At 25.0% G+C, this 14,819-nt stretch overlaps 1 long non-coding RNA gene across 1 annotated transcript; it reads right to left on the reverse strand.

Annotated features, from left to right (window-relative positions):
* Positions 1 to 267: 267 nt before the first annotated feature.
* On the reverse strand, positions 268 to 14,308 carry LOC135925121 (uncharacterized). The gene is made up of 5 exons (XR_010571544.1): positions 14,191 to 14,308; positions 11,213 to 11,233; positions 10,230 to 10,289; positions 1,639 to 1,656; positions 268 to 303 (listed from the first exon to the last, which is right to left on the reverse strand). It is a non-coding gene; the product is annotated as an uncharacterized LOC135925121 (long non-coding RNA).
* Positions 14,309 to 14,819: the final 511 nt, after the last annotated feature.

Below are 14,819 nucleotides of genomic sequence, written 5' to 3' on the forward strand. Positions count from 1 at the left end.
TATAATTTATAATTTAAATCAATAATTATGTTTCGCATTCGTTCTTGTTCCTTATATTAGGAAATGAGTTATATATTTTAAATTTATATGCTAAACGAAATGATAAATTTAATGAAATAATCTTTAATAATTCGTAGTTGTTAAAAAATAATAATAATTTGAATCAACATAAATATGTATAATATACATCAAAATTTGTTGATCGCTTATTATCTTTTATGATATTCATCATATAAAATTGTAATATCTATAAAGTATATATTTTACTTTCTCTACATAGGATTCCATAAAGTCTATTTGAATCTAATAATATAAAAAAAAATTTAAACCGTGTTAGTTTTAAGATTAAATTGTATTTAAAAATGAGACAGTGAATAGTATTATCCAGGCGGCAACTAAATTTCTTCTCAAATAATTTTAAAATTAATAAACTTAGATATTTAAATATATTACCATGGTTTTAAAATGTTACTCTGAAAGACACGCTTATGAAAAAAGTTTTAAATGCAAAATTTAAATTTAAAAACGTATTTTTTTTTTGCAAAAGTTATTTAACATTAAATATCATTTTTAATGATATAATAATCTGAATTTTTATCATGTATAAAAATATTAACACTATTTATTGTAATTTAATATCTTGAGGTTTTGGCGGGGTGCGTTTTGGTTTTTTTATGCAGGGATTTATTTTGAATTTAAAAAATCAAACTATATCTTTAGAAAAAATCAGAAGCCAACGAGTGTATCTAGGGTCTCACACTTGTTAATATGGATTAACTTTTTTTTTGCTAATTAGATGACAGTTTTAAGAATGCATTATAACATTCATCGCAAAAGTATACGTAATGAATAAAAGCAGTTTGAAACATTTTAGAAAGTTTACTTTATTCATTATTTATAGCAGTTTAAATTATCGGGGACAATATAACCCCGGTCTCCACTCATATTCTTAAATGGTAATTTATATCAATCATCACTATGAAATTAATTTATAAATACTAGTTAATAATGAGTCCCATAGGCCTAAAAAACATGTCTTTGCGGTCCCTTTTAATGTAAATACTGTTGTCGTGAGAAAATATGAAATCCATAGTGATTAGAAATCTTTCAAATTTTATCACTAATGGAAGGCAATTTTTTAGACTTAAAAAATATCAAATTTTACATGAAACCTATTTTAGCATATGTACAGTTCTCTCTCCTATGAATTTTAGATAATTTTTTTAATAAAATTAGAGATTTTATTTTATTTAAGTTCATGGCAATCGTTATGAAATTTAAGTTTACCTTTATTTAGAATGTAATTAGTAACTATCTCCCGTTACTTATTTAAATTAACTTTAATAAAAAAATAATATTTTAGGTGTACCATCATGCTGGAATACGTTTCCTAAAATCAGATTTTTAAAACTAAAAAAAATCACATGATTAAAAATGAATATATTCCGAAATCCTATGAATTTCATATCTAATTACGACATCATATGTTATATTTTTAGCCCTGTATCAGATCCGTTTTTTTGGATTATCAAAGGATTGGATTCAAATTAATCCCTACAGGGCGCAAACATTTATCTGCCGATAAAATATTAATTATATTTTGAATAAATGAATATAACATTATATCTTTTAAATTACTTGTGCAGTTCAATTCATCTATATAAAAGACATTTGTTATATTACAAAAAAATATATTTATATACTAATCTATATTATAGATAATAAATCAAATTGTGTTAAAATTTGGCATAAATAAAATTTTTTTAGATAGTGAGTTCTAAGATTTAGAGTAAGTCTCGTTTGATGACATATGCCATCATATTAATATTATATGAATAATTATGTAAAATCAAATTTTGTAGAAGGTAATAATTTAGCAAAATTTTTTTAAAATATTGGTTTATTTTTTTTAATCGATTTCAACAAGAATTCAAACATTAAAATCTCATAATTCAATATTATCCTATGTTCCACTAGCATTTTTCCAAATCAATCAAAGCTTAAATTAATATAGTCCAATTTAAAATGCAAATATTGAACCGGCAAGGAAATAATTTTAAAATTTGAAAAAGGTTTTGTTGCACAGCCTATCACTTTGCAGCAAATATAGTATAGATCTTCGATACTGTAGAAATAATTTATCACATTCAGTATTACCAGAATCTATAATAACAATAAAATTAATTGGACAATAACAAAATAGAGATATATATATATATACCAAATAATTGGCAATCTAACAGAGTAGAAAGCCAAAGAAGGTATAGAGAAAACAGCTGGAATTTGAGAGAGTTCTAATCATATTGCTTCTTTCTTTCTTTCTTTCTTTCTTTCTAGTTTGGATTAAAAAGGACAAGAACTCTCCTTATGAAAATTAACTCAAAATCATGCGATAGAATTTTAAAAAAGGAGAAAGTAATAAAATTAGAATCCATTAAATATAATTTATACCTTAAAAAGGAAAAGCCTATTAGAAACCCTAATTAAGAGATTCCTACGACTGATTTTGATTCATTTTCCTTCCCTTCTTATGATAAGCAGTCAGAAGCAATAAATAATGTATTTAACTAAACAATATAAACTAACTCCAATCAATTTAAATTTCACTCTTTCTCATCTAGAAAGTAAAGACATCTTTGAACTTTTGTAGTATTTATTTATAATTTTCAGGATGTTTCTCAAGATGTCTAAATTATTACTATTTTTACAAAGTAAATAATATTATAGCATTCGTTAGTTATGGTAATTTCCTATTAATTTTTTTTGTAAATATAAGTTTAGACTTAGCCATAAATATGCATTTCAACACTTAAATCCTATAGAATATTTATGCACTAGGCAATATGTGTTATATCTCATTAAAATGAAATATATATTATAAGTGATAAAATTCCTATTAATTAAAAATTTTATTCATCAGTCCTTGATAATATTCATACCAAGCGGGTGTAACTAAACTGAGAATTAACAGGTAAAATTTATTTATGGCCTATCAATTATATTTTAAAAACTTAAAAAATAAAGGTTTTTATTATAAAAATTTAATTTATCCAAAATTAAAATTATTTAAATATATAAATTAGAATAGAAAAGATATTGTAGTTTAGAAAATTATAATATGTATAACAGATCTATTATATAGAAAATAAAACACCCATAATATTTTATATATCATAAAATAAATTCCGCTAGATGGCGTAAATTATTAAAATTTTAGTTTTTAATTAAAAATAATATGAATTATAGGAGCATAATTCTTCGCTCTGGATTAATTAATTTGGTACCGACTTATATAAACATAAAATGAAAAAATTTTTAAGATCCCATCATTATTTTTGGAGTTATGATGTGGATTCTCAGTTTAGTCAATTTTTTAATTTTTTTTAGATTTTTGGGATTTTAAAAATATTTTATTTTTTTGACTCATTTGGTGTAAACTAACTTATATTAATATAAAATGAAAAAATTTTTAAGTTTCCATCACATTATTTTTGGAGTTATGATGTGGATTCTCAGTTTAGTCAATTTTTTAATTTTTTCTAGATTTTTGGGATTTTAAAAATATTTTATTTTTTTTGACTCATTTGGTGTAAACTAACTTATAATAACATAAAATGAAAAAATTTTTAAGTTTCCATCATTATTTTTGGAGTTATGATGTGGATTCTCAGTTTAGTCAATTTTTTAATTTTTATTTAGATTTTTGGGATTTTAAAAATATTTTATTTTTTTTGACTCATTTGGTGTAAACTAACTTATATTAACATAAAATGAAAAAATTTTTAAGTTTCCATCATTATTTTTGGAGTTATGATGTGGATTCTCAGTTTAGTCAATTTTTTAATTTTTTTTTAGATTTTTGGGATTTTAAAAATATTTTATTTTTTTTGACTCATTTGGTGTAAACTAACTTATATTAACATAAAATGAAAAAAATTTTAAGTTTCCATCATTATTTTTGGAGTTATGTGTGGATTCTCAGTTTAGTCAATTTTTTAATTTTTTTTAGACTTTTGGGATTTTAAAAATATTTTATTTTTTTTGACTCATTTGGTGTAAACTAACTTATAATAACATAAAATGAAAAAATTTTTAAGTTTCCATCATTATTTTTGGAGTTATGATGTGGATTCTCAGTTTAGTCAATTTTTTAATTTTTTTTTAGATTTTTGGGATTTTAAAAATATTTTATTTTTTTTGACTCATTTGGTGTAAACTAACTTATATTAACATAAAATGAAAAAATTTTTAAGTTTCCATCATTATTTTTGGAGTTATGATGTGGATTCTCAGTTTAGTCAATTTTTTAATTTTTTTTAGACTTTTGGGATTTTAAAAATATTTTATTTTTTTGACTCATTTGGTGTAAATTAACTTATATTAATATATAATGAAAAAATTTTTAAGTTTCCATCATTATTTTTGGAGTTATGATGTGGATTCTCAGTTTAGTCAATTTTTTAATTTTTTTTTAGATTTTTGGGATTTTAAAAATATTTTATTTTTTTTTGACTCATTTGGTGTAAACTAACTTATATTAACATAAAATGAAAAAATTTTTAAGTTTCCATCATTATTTTTGGAGTTATGATGTGGATTCTCAGTTTAGTCAATTTTTTAATTTTTTTTTAGATTTTTGGGATTTTAAAAATATTTTATTTTTTTTGACTCATTTGGTGTAAACTAACTTATATTAACATAAAATGAAAAAATTTTAAGTTTCCATCATTATTTTTGGAGTTATGATGTGGATTCTCAGTTTAGTCAATTTTTTAATTTTTTTTTAGACTTTTGGGATTTTAAAAATATTTTATTTTTTTGACTCATTTGGTGTAAACTAACTTATATTTATATATAATGAAAAAAATTTTAAGTTTCCATCATTATTTTTGGAGTTATGATGTGGATTCTCAGTTTAGTCAATTATGATATACAAAATATATTATTTGTGTTATATTTTCTATATAATAGATCTGTTCTATACATATTATAAATTTATGGACTGCAATATCTTCTATATTCTAATTTATATATTTAAATAATTTTAATAATTTTAATTTTGGATAGATTTGATTTTTACTTTAAAAACATTTTATTTATATATTTAAAAATAATTGATAGGCAATAAAACAAAAATAAATTTTACCTGTCAATTCTCAGTTTACCTGTCAATTCTCAGTTTAGTTACACCGTACCAAGCTGCAATAATAAAATCAGTCCTTGGATCATTCTCTCCCAAACTAGCAATAACCAATATTTTTAGGATCCTTCCTATAGCTATATATGAAATCAAAACAATTATATTAACAACATGAATCATTCATTTATTATCATACCTACATAATTTTAAAATATAACCAATTACTCAAAATTTTGATTCTTATATTCTGACCTGAAATTTTAACACAACAATCAGCATATCTCAACCAAAATTCCTTCCTACCTTGTTAAATGACATTGGTATTTTAGTATTTTAATCCTTCCCAATATCTGGCAATCCCTTTGACTTTAAACATAATAACCTAACCCTTACACGCCATTTTATATATCTCTGCACAACAATCATTAATATTATAACATTATAGTGACTTGCTCAACAGTAACTTACCACCAAGATTTCTTTGATTCAATCAACAATGAAATTACCTATCTCAATCAAATAAAGTTTTAAATAGATATTGCTGCACAACAATCATAATACAAGAACTTTATTGTGGCTTCAACTTACCACCAAGATTTCTTTGATTCAATCAATGATATTCCTGCACAACAATCATTAATACAAGAACATTGTGGCTTGCTCAACACTAACATACCACCAAGATGTCTTTGATTCAATCAATGATGAAAATACTTATCTCAATCATATATAGTTTTAAGTTAATTTATCTACTTGATTTTAAAAATATTTTTAAACATTCCAAAATTCCACAATCATCTAAACCTCAAATTTTTATATATATTTTTCAAAAATATAGATTTTAAGTTAGTTTGTATTATATTTTTTAAAATATAAATTTTTATTTAAACATTACTCAATTATTCTTAATACAACAAAATTTAAATTTTCAATTTAATTTTATAACTTTTATTTATTTATTTTATTTTTTTTTAATTTTTTTTTAAAAAATAATATTTTTGAAAAGTTATTCATTCATACATACCCCCTACCCTCTTCTCCTTTTTTTTATTTTTATTCTTCTAAAATGGGTATGTCAAGCATTTGTAATGCCTGCCATAGAAATATAACCTTGACCCAAGCTATTTGTTTTTATAAACATGGGCCCAGGTCAAAACCATGTATAAACTCTGGTAAACCCCCTTCAAATGAAATTTTGTACAACAAAATTGAATCAACCCCCATTGTAATTCAAAATTTTTATCCTGATTTTTATGATAATTTTTTAAAGTGGGAAAAACCACCAACCTTAATCCACCTACCCCTTAAATCAAGGTCTTTAATTTCTAATTTTTTAACAACACTTATTATGGAAGTTAATTCAAATTTAAATTCCCTTAAAGCTTGGGAGAATCTTTTAACCTTTCCTTTTAAAGTCTTAATTAAACCTACAGATAAAAATAAAAAAACTATTTTGCATGAAAGATATATAAAATATAAAATAGACCATTTTTATGACTTAGAAATGGAAAATTACGTTCCTGATGTAAGGGCTACATCTGATTTTGCCCATAAATGTAAAATTATATCAAAAAAATAGACCAAGGGGACGTATGTGGAGCTCTTAAATTAGCTTCATCTAATGATAAATTGGCTCCATTTGATGAACATACTTTTACTTTATTAAAAGAATTGCACCCTCAGGCTTTTCCTGAAGATCTTCCCATCCCTATAAAATCTAATTTAATCGAAATAGGTAAGGAAGAATTAATTAAAACAGTTTTATCTTTTAATAAAAACTCTGCAGGGGGAATTGACGGTTTTCGCCCCTCTTATTTCCAATTTTTAATTAACCCTAAAAATCCTTATCAAGATTCATTTGTAAATTCAATGATAATACTTAGTGAAAATATATTGAACAATGATTTACCTAGTCAAATTCACCAAATTATTTTTGGCGCAAGATTAATTGCATTTTCTAAGCCTGATGGTGGAGTTCGGCCAATTGCAATAGGGTCTTTTTTTAGGAGACTTTTAGCTAAGATAATCGTTGAGCGCATCAAACCTGATGCTTCAAAAATGTTCCAAACATATCAACTAAGCTTTGGTACCAAAGGGGGATGCGAAATAGCCGCTCACTCTCTTCGCATATATATCGAAGATCCTCCTCCAGACGCCGTAGTCTGTAAGCTTGATTTTAAAAATGCTTTTAATTCTTTATCCAGAAAAACATTTTTGAACATTTTTTATGAAAATTCCCAGTTTATGCAAGATTTATTGAACAGTCTTATGGCTGTAGAACCCCTCTCAAATTCGGGGAATATACAATTCCTTCTGACGAAGGTATTCAACAAGGAGACCCTTTGGGCCCTCTGATCTTTAGTTTAGGTATACATAACCTAGTTCATTGTCTAAAATCCTTTTTTAATTTAGATTTAAACATATGGTATCTAGATGATGGTACCATTTGCGGACCTTCTAAAAATATTCTTGCAGCGATAGATTATATAGAGAAGAATTCTCTAAACATAGGCCTTACTCTAAATGAAGCTAAATCGGAAATATGCTTTTTAAATTCAAATACTCTCAAAGTCCAAGGGTTTAAAATCATCAAAAAAAGTGAAATTAATCTTCTAAGTTCACCTTTAAGCAGTTTTTCCAACTGTAAGGTGTTCATGGAAAAATTTTTCGAAGGCTTATCAGGTCTTGAAACTATTTTAAACGAAATTCCTTCACACCAGAGCTTTTTTCTTTTAAAAAAATATTTATTTTTACCAAAGATTGTACATATTTTTAGATCTTCTTCCTTTTTTTTAAATAATGAAATTATTAATCGTGTTCATGAATTTTTTAGAAGCTTATTAGAAAATATTTTAAATATTAAATTGGAAGATTTTAATTGGGGTTTCTCACAATAACCCTCGAAAATAGGTGGTTTAGATTTATATCCTTTAAACCTATCTCTTTCCTCATTTTTGGCATCGCGTTTGATGAATAACGCCATGATATCTTCTTTTATCTCTCCTAAAGATAACCTTTTAAACTCAGCCTTGACAGCCTGGGTATCTTTAGCTCCACCTGAAGCTATCTTACCCACGATCTTAACACACCAATCTATTTTCGAACCTTTAATTAAAAAATTTTTTAAAATAATCTCATCAAACCCCCTTTGGAGTATATTCAACTATTACAGAATGCTGACTGTACTAGTGGTTATGAATGGTTGGAAGCATTACCAAGTCGTAACCTAGGTAACCTCTTATCAGATGAACAATTAAGAGTTGCCATAGGCCATCGACTTGGATGTAACATTGTTCAACCACATACATGCATCAAATGTAAAACCTTAGTTGACTCCAAAGGGAGACATGGTCTAAATTGTATATATAGTCAAGGCAGGCATGCAAGGCATGCAGCAATTAATTTAGCTATTAGCCGTTCTCTTACCAGGGCCCGAATACCAAACATCCTGGAGCCTACAAATTTATCGATAGATGATGGCTTAAGACCTGATGGCTTAACTTCCGTGCCTTGGTCTTTAGGGAAATCCTTAATTTGGGACTTCACATGCGTATCTTCTTTCCCAAAAAATTTAAATTCTAATCCGGTTGATATAGCCGAGAAAAAAAAACAATGAAATATTCCAAATTGACAAATTATATTTTTACACCGATTGTTATCTCTTCCCTTGGACATATGCCAAGTGGAACTTTAAAGTTTTTAAAAAATATAGGGGATAAGATAAGAGCCCTTACATCAGAACTTTTATTTCTTAAAACAAAACCTACAAATCATAATTTTAAAATATAATTACGCATGTTTTTTGGGAACTTGTAGTCCCACCACGGTTTTTATATAATATTTTTATTTTATTTTATTTTTGATGTGAGAAAACTATATATTGAATAAAAATAAATAAAATTTCAAAAAAATTATAGAATATATTTCGGAAACAGATTTTGTAAAATGCACTAAATAATTATTTAAAGTTAGAAAATAGAAAGAATAATAATTTTCTAGGCCCGTTTTTTCGGTAGACAGGTATTTAGAATACTACTCTACAAAATTTAAACAATTATATCATGAAATTTTAGCAATTTATAATTTATATAATAATATAAACTTTAATTCAATATTGGCTTAGAATAAGCATGTAATATAATGCAATTATTATAGTATATGTACCTCCATAATAATAACTATATACTAAAATAAGTTTTTTTTTAAAATGACTTGTAAGTTTTTTAATATAACAAATATAAATTAATATATATACAAGCACTTTATCGAAAAAAAATTTGGAACTGGAAAGATAGAAAAAAAGGATAGTTGAAAGACTTCCCATTAACATATGAAGAATTTTAAAAAGCCTATTTAAAATGGAAGGGATAAGTTGCCCAATGCGAATTCCTTAATCTCACTTTAAGACATCCTTTTCTCTATTTAAAAAATGGGGAAAACTGAACAATCCTTTTCATAAATTTTGTAAAAAAAATAGATCTTGAATTTAAATATTGTTCCTTTTTAGGAACATTATAATTTTTTTACTAAAAAAAAATTTTCCTTTTTTTAAAAAAAATCATAGATATTATATTAAATATAAATATTAAAAATTCGCCTTATATGTTTTTTTGCGAAATAATCATAAATTTATTCAATCTTATAAGAATGTATCAGCTCAACTTTTCGGATGGGTTTAAAAATAGTTGAGAACGAAATTTATAAAAATTGGCCAATTACATGTTTAACTTAAAAATATCTTCTTAAGCAATTTAATACAAGCGATCATCAACTCGAATTCCTGGATTATAGAAGGCTTAGGCACTGGAATATGAAATGGATCATAATATATTTTGAAAATATGACTTCTATATAAAGTTAAATTTTTCTATTACAAAAATTATGAAACAAAAAAAGTTTAAACATGGGATCCCGTCAAGATTTAGTATCTCGGGGACGCCTTCAGATCAAAAAATCGCTGCTAGGACGTTTGACTTTTATTATTTAAACAAAACTTTATAATTAGAAAGTATTCGATATTTCAATAAATGCATCATATATAAATAACTGTATTAAAATAATTAAGAAAGTTATTTATTAAAAAAAAAACCTATTGGTGCATTAGTCCATTGAAATCCATAAGGTTGATTTGGTATTGCCCCCGCATAATCTGCAATTAACAAAGATTTATTGGTTTATATTAAAATGGAAAAATATAAATGAATTAATCATCTCAGCTATTATGCCTGAGCAAATATTCAAAACAAGTTTCATTTGTTGAACCCATAAACGTGAAAAGAGGGGTGGGTGGGGTGGAATGGCAATATTAATTTTTTAATTAATTCACCTATTTGATTTATCACTTATATTCATAAAAAGATATTTATTTTTGTATCATAGAAATAATAATATAGATATTTAAATAACTTAACTTATTATTGAGTTGCAACTTTACAATTTAACTTAGTTAGCTTTAAAGGTTGGCCATGGGGATGGGAGGTATTTCAAAAATTTTTATTGGATGTTAGTACATTTATAATCTCTTTTTTTTTATCAAACGCTTATTAAAAAACAAATAAAAAAATAACTATGGAATCTTGCGTATAATTATTAAAGATCAAAGGGAAAGATGACAAAATATAAAAAAAAAATTTGCTACTGAAAAAATTTCCATACCCTATGATAAACATGATTTAGAATTATGGTGTATAATAAATATGGAACGATCATACATATCTTGTCTTGCATTTACATGGACTTTTAGCAGTGCTAGGAGTTTTAATATAAAATAGGATAGCGCCTAACAAGATGAGAAATTATTTAAAAGTGCAAAGACACTGCTAAGCTTAAATATTCAATCCAATAATTTGAAAACCAACGAATCTAATTGCCAGTTTTGGAGGATCTTATTTGAAAACATATCAAAATTATTTATGGCACAATGCATCTAGAACCTTAAAGAATGCAGGAAAAAATTATGCATTGCGGGTAATATTATAGATGCTTCCCAACATTTAACTAAAAAATAATTAACATAAACTTTAATAAATGGAAATCATGTAAATTTAATTGTAATTGTCATCATAAATTTACCTCTTGGTCCAGAATTATGTACTAAATTATTTTTAAAAATGAATATTCAATTTTAACAATATATGAAAATAATATTATTATTTTTTTTTTAAATGATAAATAGATATACAAAATTGAATTGAGATATATATATTAGATAAATATCCAAGTATTATGAATTTATTATTTTCAGGACTATTGCATAGGTTTGAGAAACCACAAGGAAACGGGTCATTGGAATTACAAGAAGGTTCTATAACGTAATAAAAAAAATTGGAAAATTTTTTTGTTTTTTGTGTGCTGAGTTTTTTTTGTCAATTTCAGGCGTTTAAAATTTCACATATATTAAGACCTCCCATTTCCAGTAAATATATTTATTATTAATACAATTAATACCGCAGCTTTGTAGTTACATCATATAAGATTTTGATTAAATAGAGTGATTGTATTTTTTTTAACCAGAGAAGTAGTGTTCTTAAATTGCTCGTTTTGATCTCGGAAAATATTACGAAATTTTGGTAATAGCTGGCACAAAGGTTTGGACATCATTATTCAAATTTTATATCGTATTTTAATTTTAATTTTTCTTGTACAAATCATCCTAATTTTGTAATAATGGGTCAAACATTTCGAATGTACCATGGTTCATATTTTCTTTTAGGATATTTTTTTTGAGGCAGATATTTTTGGGATTTCATAATTAGAATATAAAAATAATATTATAAATAAATTTGCCATTTTCATCGGGCAAAATAAGTCTGACCATTAATAGATATACGATGTCTCTAAATAATGAGCTATTGTATGAGGGATAAAGGAAGCCTTTCTTAATGATGCTAACAAATAAGCCACTCTGTTAAATTTATAAAATAGACCCAAGGGTACTCAAAACAAAAAAAAATTATATGCTTATTTTTTTTATTTTAGTGAGATTAAAGATAATTAAGGGATTACAATGAATGTGAAAATTTTTGTGCTAATTGATGGTTGTGTAGAATACATTATTTTAAAGTGCATATATTTTATTATGTTATATTTTTAATAAATAAAGGATTATATAAAAAAATAGGGGGAAATATCGGCAACAAATTAACCAGGAGTTATTGGGATGTCACTCAATGTTGCTTTTGTAATTTTTGGAAATGTTGGTTAAGCATATTTCTTTGCAATTACAAATTTTCTTGAATAAAATAGCTATCAGAAACCCCATCAATAAGTCCAATGAATCACTTTATTGATGAGGCATACTATCTGCTATTGATTGCTATAATTTCTGGAAAAAAATGCCATAGCCATAAACATAAAATCTAAACGCTCATTTCTGTAACTTATATGTAGCTTTTATATCTACGATGGGAACCAAATAATCAGAGCAGAGGTGGGTAATATGTGTGAATAAACAAAAAAAATTCCTAAATAGTTGCTTGCATGCCATCTATTTGCAGTGATTAATATAGTCAAACCTTTACGTTCATATTTTATAACCTTATTTGGACATGGACGTTTCTTCTACTAATTCATTAACCTACCTTCCCTTTTCTTTAGAAAAAGCTTTAAAAACGAATTGATTTGTTCATAAGTTGTCTTAAAACTTAAAAATCTTGGTTCAATTATTTTACGATTGTTCGTTATCTATCCCACTTGAATCCATTTTTTTTCATTTAAAAAGCTCAAATAATTTACATCTAATGGCATATCTACCAACATCATAAATCACAGCTGGCTGCATTCCCACATAACTAAAACATATATTCAATATTGCAATTTTCCTAAAGGTAATATATCTTAATTGTGAGCGTGTCACATCCGATTTTGCATTTCTATTAAAAACTTCATTAAGTTTTTTTGGTTCTCTTCCTTCTATTCCTACGACTAACAAGTCTTATAAATTGTGCTCATTCACCTTCTTCCAAGTAATGATAAAATATGTCACAACTTTCTAAAAAATAATGCTTTAGAAATGTCACAGGCAATCTCTTAATTCTACCCAGTCTTTTACTCGTATTGTTGTTAAAAAAGATTTGATAAAAATAGAATTTTAGAAAAAATATCCCTTTCTTAGCTTAGTATTACAAATGACATTAAATCTCATTATTATATATTCGAAATGTTCCAACAAATGATTTACTGTTAAAACAAATTAGAAAAAAATAACTAAGTGTATTTTCCAATATTCGTACCAATAGTTCCTTAATCGAGCCTTTAAATACCTATATTTATTGTTGTAGCCAATATTTTGCTAAGGAGCAGAGAGAAGGGAAGGCTGGCACTATTAGATGGAATTTTTCTTAATTAAATTATAGAGATCTTTAGGTTCACTTATTGTAAGCCTTTGGCTATAGTTTTACGTTTTCACTATATTTTAAATATAAAATTTTAAAATATTGTCGTTGTATTTTAAAAAAAATTTATTAACTTTTGACTTATTTTTTTTTTCTTTTAATTCTTGTTTAAATTGATACATCGCATGCATTTTTGGGATTGAGAGAAAGGGGGGTGGAGATGTAGAGGGGAAATTTTTTTTATTACCTTAAAATAATATTTACCAGAACAGGAAAATTTCTGAAGAGAGGTGTGGGGGAATTCCTTCACTGTTTTTTTCTCAAGAATATTATGATTTTGATTCCCTTTATCTTATGTCATTATTAAAACTTATCGTTATTTATCTATCAAATAAACACTTCTTGGTTAATTAAACCGAGTTTATTGTTATTATTATTTTTTTCTTAATATATTAATATAAAACAATTATTTATCAATCATTCCTACTCATGCACAAGCCACTCTAGTATACCATACATGCAAATCTTTAGAATCATATATTGACATCTATTTTGTTCAAAAATTTAGAAATCCTAATGTTTCGAAGAAAGACAAATATGTGGGCAAGTAATATATTTGAAATTTTTAAGCTACTATCCGGACAAATGATTAATATATGATGTATGTACATCCTATTTTTGGTTTATACAATTAATATAATATTTATATAAATTTACTCTGTCCAAAATGTCCTTGGATAAGAACAGTTATAGTAATTAGCAAGAAATATTTAGATAGCATAATTAAGTTTTATTATTTTATTAATAAATAGTAAGGTAAAAAATATTTATTTTTTTTAATTTTAATTTAATAAAAATAGTTTTCTGATAAATTATACAATAATTTCAAAGTTTTTATATTATAATTTTTTTTTTTTTTAAATTTTTAAAAAGAATTTTAAAATTATTTTTAGATCTATTTTTATAACTCAATTTCTTGCAAGGATCTAACTTGTTTATACTTAGCCTTCTCTTATCTTAATAATTATTTTTGTAGATATTTATGAGTTATTTTCGTATCTAGTTCCTATTTTTCTATTTCATAAATTTATTAATAAATTTATATATAGTAATATTTAGCGTGCGTTGGATACAAATTTAGACCTTTTTTTTAAATTTTAATAGTAAATTTTTATAGTATTATATTTAGCATTTGGGCTATAAATAATATTGTACAAATAAGTTGGGGAGCTTTTTATCTAAATTTATATAGAATTTTATTTAGTGTCTGAGTTAAAAATAATCTTGTAAAAAATAAGTTAGAGTTTTCTATCTATACTATTTTTTCAATTTTTTTAAGGCTAGGG

Source organism: Gordionus sp. m RMFG-2023, chromosome 2 (assembly GCF_954871325.1).
Source record: "Gordionus sp. m RMFG-2023 chromosome 2, tfGorSpeb1-WG-v2, whole genome shotgun sequence".
Lineage (NCBI taxonomy): Eukaryota > Metazoa > Nematomorpha > Gordioida > Chordodea > Parachordodidae > Gordionus > Gordionus sp. m RMFG-2023.